General features: G+C 36.3%; 1 long non-coding RNA gene across 1 annotated transcript in view; it reads left to right on the top strand.

The window, feature by feature from the left end:
* Positions 1–5,258: 5,258 nt before the first annotated feature.
* Positions 5,259–6,000, top strand: part of LOC144246391 (uncharacterized) — a 99,552-nt gene continuing 98,810 nt past the window's right edge. The window contains exon 1 of the long non-coding RNA XR_013340108.1: positions 5,259–5,274. This is a non-coding gene — a long non-coding RNA (uncharacterized LOC144246391). The remainder of the gene's footprint in view (positions 5,275–6,000) is intronic.

The following is a 6,000-nucleotide window of genomic DNA, read 5'->3' as shown; positions in this document are numbered from 1 at the left end:
CTGCTGCAAACAAGACTGACAATAGATCCCAAGGAAAGGAGAATGGCTCCTGATGCATTGTTTCAAGTTCCAGTTCCAGGTGTCCTATTCCAGAACTGCAGGTATCAAAAAGCAGGTTTAGAAGGAGTTTGACAGTCATATTTTTCTTTTATTTTTACCTGATGAGAAAGGTCCAGTTAGAAAAAGTGAATTTCAGTTTGCCAAAGGCTAATTTGTTCTACATTTGTACTGGCTCAAAAAGATTAAAAAATAATTCCATCTCAGAGAGGAAATCTCTTTATTTACATTAAGACTAGTGACAGTATTTGGAAGTTCTTTCAGTTGGTGAAAACGCCACTAAATATTTTGATTATTTTTTCAAAACATTACAAATCCTCTTCCATACTTGTCCTAAATACTACATTGTCCCTTTTTGATTCAACCCTATTTCAAACATAATATTTGTACCTCCCCCCCACCCATTTGTAGCTCACTTGCTGCTAAATAGAGATCATTCCAAAGTCATCAAACACTTAGAAAACTCAAGACCAAGTTATGTAAAGATGATGCATAAGAAATTCTTCTACAGAGAACAATTTCAAACATATGATGTCTCCAGTGAACATAAATCCTAAGCTTTAAAAAATATTGAGCTAATACTAGAGCAACCATAACTTGGAAAAGACAGATTATTGTCCCTTCAAAATGTAAATCATTGTTATCACTCCTCTTTTGCATTTGCACTAATACATCCTACAAGATTTTATGCATATGGTTAACTTCAGCTGCTTTAATGAATATTTCCACTGAATTACATAGAATTTGCAACCACTGAAGTCAGTAGTCAAATAAAAAAAAAAACAGCAAACAACCAAAAACACTAAGAAAAAACAATGCTTAGAAGAGATAAAATGTCAGGGGAAAAAAAAACCAAAACCATCTTCAGCCATAAAACAAAGCTTTGAAAACTGCCAAATCACTCTGAACTTGTAGAAATTGCTACAAGAAATTGTAACACACCAACTGAAAATTTTATAATATTCCCAGACTTTCTTGGGGAACTGATACCCGGACAGAGCTTGAACTTTGTCATTCACCAACCTCACCCAGCCCTGCCTCCAATGAACTCTCAGTGCTTAGATTCTTTTTTGTTCTATTACAACTGCTAAAGATTTTCTAAGCCACTAAAATCAGTCTCAACGGAATTTTTATTTTTGATAAAACCATAGAATAGTTGTGTTAAATGGGAGATTTAAAGATCATCTAGTTAAACCCCTCTGCAATGAACAGGGTCGTTTTCAGCTAGATCATGTTGTCCAGAGCCCTGTCCAACCTGACCTTGAATGCTTCCAGAGGTGGGATTTCTTCTGCCTCTTTGGCCATTGTCACACTGTGACAATGTAAAAAAGCTCTTCAATGTCCACTCAAATTGTAATTTCCAAGGAATTAAAGGAAAACTTAAAGCATAAAATAGGAGCTTTTAAAAAGTTTAGGAATTACTTTAATTGCTAAACATCAGTTAGACAAAAACAACCTTTGCAATTCTTTCTTTCTCAAATTCCTAACATGCATGTGGCAAAATCTAGACAACACTGATGTAGAAAGGAGATTGAAAAAAAATGTATGGCATCTTTAACTATGACTTATTTTCCAGATAGAAAGATGCAAGTGAATCCAGAACAAACTGAAGAGTTAAGATCAAGCAGAATATATTTTGCATAAAATAAATAGGATTTGCAGATCACTGTTTGAAAAGCATTAATTGTAAGTCTTATCAAGACTTCATTTTAGATTTCATGAAGGTAATGAGTGTACCTCTCTTACTACTAATTACATATTCTGATTATCCTCTTTCATTCTGTTTGCAGGTGGCAGGGAAGTATGCCTAGCTTCTTTTCCTTAAGATTTTATTTCATATTATTTTACTGACTGACATACATTAAAACTGTTTTAATTATATTTTTATAATTAATCCTTCTTGACACATGATTCATACAGTTCTTAATTATTAAGTGATAATTTTTCTTTTCAGTATATGATCTGAATTTTGGCTCTGGCTCAGATGTCACCGCACTATCACACACAATTCAGGGAACTAAACTGGTCCTTTGATTTATTTGAATAGCCATAGAAACTCTATATTCATAAGAACCTAATTTCAGAATGCTTAATATTTACAAATATAGATTAAAAAATAATCACTAAGTTAATACTTGTGAAAATATCACAGAAACAATGTATATTTTGAGTGAAATCATGTGTTTAGGAATCATAGCTTAAAAATTTGGATCAAATAATGAAGATTTATGCCAATTTCTCATGGTTGTTGTAATGGCACAGCAAATTTTCAGATGGGAGATAGTCCCAGAAGTCCCACTAAATCCACTACAAATGTTGAGATGAGATGTACTTAGCCTGTTACTTTAGTTAGGTAAATGACATTTTAGATGATTTAAAAATATGCATACAGCCTTCTGAAGCAGTTTGTGTCAATAAGAACCTGATAGGGAACTTTTTGATGTTAGATCATTAACTTCTTCTCCCCATAAATGCAGACATATTTTCAATGTTTTGTCTAGTGTTATTTTAGTGGATAATTTGATGCAATATGCATCAGTTACTTTGGTAAGATTTTACCTTCTGCTGTCAACATTAAGACACCTTTTCCTTGCACTGCATACAGCTCTTCCTCACCATTATCTTCAGTTCAACACCAGTAGAACCCAAGCAGTTGCGTTTTGTTCAGAAAGCAGATCTTTAGCAATTTGTAGATTCTGGTTTAGTAGCCCTCTGCATGTTGAGAGATCGAGGTACCTGCTCCTTGCTTCCCCCTTCAGCCTCCTGCTCCTTGCTTCCTCCTCCCATGATCATCCTCATGGCTGCTGTGACAGTCTGATTCCAGGTGACCCATTGTCTGCCTGGATACAAAAATAACACATCTTCAGAGGCAGCAGAACAGGTACACAGGAATGAAATTTTCTGCCACAGGCATCGACTCAAATGCTTGTAATTTTGGGAGCCTGTCTTTTCTTCAGGGATGTCTTTATCCCCAGGTGAGTCCCAGGACTTCCAGAGCTTTTCCAGAGCTCTCCACTCCCACTGAACAGACATGGTGGTGGGGCAGGTTACCCTTCTGACTTGTCAAGGTGTATCAGAAACTTCTACTTATCTCAACAGAAGGTATTGACATGGCAACCCTCACCTCCTTGCACAGGAGTCCTGTGCACATACAGAAATCCACTAGCTCCTGAACTCCACAGCAACCTTACCTTTTCCATGCCCTCCATCCTATTCCCACGTGCCACTCTGAACTGTCTGGAGAGTCTTTTCTTCAACGTCTTTCCCAGAGCTTTATTTTCTTTCCCAACACGATCCCATAGTTCAGCATTGGGCAAAACATTTTCTTTCAGGACTTTTCAGAACTGTAACTCTGATTCTGAGAGTGACCCCTGAACTTTCAGTGTGGAGGGGACTCATAGATTGAAAAAGTTTAGAAGGGAAAAATAGCTCTACTACAGTCTTCAAACACATTTCTTTACAGTCTCATTTGGGCAAGTTAAAAACATTTTTGTACACTTGAATTTGATTCCTCCTGATGTGTAATCATCTACAACTGCTCTTTCCTAAATTTCTTCTCCGCTAATGTTTCTCAAAATGTCCAAACCTAAAAAAAACAATCCAGATGCTGTCTAAGTACCTGTTTCATGCTGATTGCATTTTAAGTAGCATCCAAGAGACATCACCATTTCATAATGAGTTTTAGAAATCCTTGTATTGCCATCTGAATATGGCAAAGGAGGTAATGTGCAAAGGCAATCATATCAGTGAATATCAACTGTGTAAAGACAGGAGTGGAATATTTTGAATTACTTGCTGAAATGAAGTATAGAAATATACAACTGGCTTTGAGAAATGTCTGACTAGTCCAATCTGTAGAAATCTTTTCCTGTTTTATTGCTATCAAGCGCCAGAATTTGAAGTCAATAGCATCAGCTGCATGCAGCTACACACAGCTTCTTCTGAAAGGTACAAGTGGACTCAAGTGGAATCTACAGAATCATAGAATGGTATAGGTTGGAAAGTCATCTGCAACAAGCAGAGTGTAATCTCAGTGTGTACTCAAGTGAACACATTCACAATTCCTGCTTTTGGCAGACTTAAAGCACATATTCTGAAGAAGCTGGTGAAGAACTTAATGGTCTTCAGAAATTACAGGAAAATTCTTTTACATTGGGCAAAAGTCATAGCAGGCTTGGTCCCAAAACCCTCAGATGTGCCCAAACAAGGCACTCAAATATATAGTTTTTCCCAAATATACTATCTGTTCTAGTACATCTATATGCTTTCTCTGCACCAGGCTTTTAATGACTTCTTGTAACACAACTTATCTCTAAAACAAGCTGAAAGCAATACTTGAGGTATGCTACTTTCAGAGGTTCTTATACCTACTTCATAGAACTCAATTTTTTTCATAATATATTATTTGACCAAAGGGAAATTATCCTTTTCATTCTTGCATTATACCACAGATAACTGGTTTACTAGCAAAAAAACCCAAAAAACTCAAGTCTATGGTATGACCTTTACTAGACATGCTACTCTCTGTAAATTCAAATCACTAGAAAAAAAAAAAAATAAAGCATGAAACAGCACTTAAATAAATGCCAGGGAGAAAATTACCACAGAAAATAACAATTTTGCTTATATTGATTTTGTAAATTGCATAAAATTCTTGCCTCTCTCCCTTGGGAATGTTTTCTACAAGTAAACAATTGCACAGACAGGGGGCAGACAAGATTTTCAACAACATTTAGAACTAACAGAGGCAATCAGGCAATTTACTGCTGTGCATTTAAGAGCTCATCAAAATCCAGACAATAGTTCTAATCTGAAATTACTTATATGGGTACTTCAGTCCTGTGCCCAGGGCACCTCTGAATGCCACACCCAGAGAACATAACAGAGGAAGGTACCAGTGCTCTGAAGTGACAGGTATCACTTCAAAGGGAAGTTATATTGATTCATCACATCACATCTTAGAAAGATACAGGGGCCATCAATACTTAAATTGAAGCCAGCAGTTTGTATTTAACCCCTTGTCTAATTTTCCAGAGTTTAACAGAAAAGCAGAAACATTTTTCTTACTTCCAGACTACTGAATCTATTCCTGCACAGTGGTGACTTGAAACATGACTGGGATGCCCATCCAGCACACCCTGGATATCATATGTGGAGCCTACTTGCATCAGCTGCTCATTTTAATTACTTTTAGGAGAGGTAAAGAGAAGGAAAGAGGTAAGTCACCGTGATTCTTTATTTAAGAAAAAATATAAAAGCTTATTGCCTTATTAGGTAATTATTATTACTTTACATTACTCTTATCTGGACTCCACAAAATATTATTTTTTTTCTCTGACAACACTTTTTCAATTAGTGTTTGAGTAATTAGCAGCTTTTTCTTAAGCTGTTTTAGCACCTGGGAAGCTAGTGGGAGACAAATCTCTCTGTAAGGAAGCCTTCTTTTCTTCTGACAATTTCCTATTTACTGCAGCTTGATTTGAAATCTGCAAACCAACCCCCAGGTGAGTAATTTCAAAGGAGAAACTGTTATTTCACTGTAATTGGTGTGGCAATAAAATATCACTCATGACAGGAGCAGTTTAGGCTTCTGTGACAAAATAGGACTTTTGTTGGTTTATCTGAACAGGCTACATTATTTATGCTGAGGGCAACAGATTGTATGGGATTGCTATAGGTTCTTCTCTTTTCGTCCATGTCATCAAATGATGGCAGTGAACACAAAGATGGAAAGTCAGTCATGCTTTATCTGCACACAATATATGCCAGCCACTGCAGCTATGTCATATGCTGAGAACATGTGCACTGTGAGTTTTAGACTGTAAAGAAATCTTTTGACTGGGGCAAAAAATATATATATACAGTAGATCCATTGCAGGTGGAATCACTGATAAATCCAGTTACAAAGGCTGTTTGGATGACATTGAGTTGTCGAGACTCTTT

Source organism: Lonchura striata, chromosome 6 (genome assembly GCF_046129695.1).
Source record: "Lonchura striata isolate bLonStr1 chromosome 6, bLonStr1.mat, whole genome shotgun sequence".
Classification (NCBI taxonomy): domain Eukaryota; kingdom Metazoa; phylum Chordata; class Aves; order Passeriformes; family Estrildidae; genus Lonchura; species Lonchura striata.
This window is presented reverse-complemented; position numbering and strand designations above follow the sequence as displayed.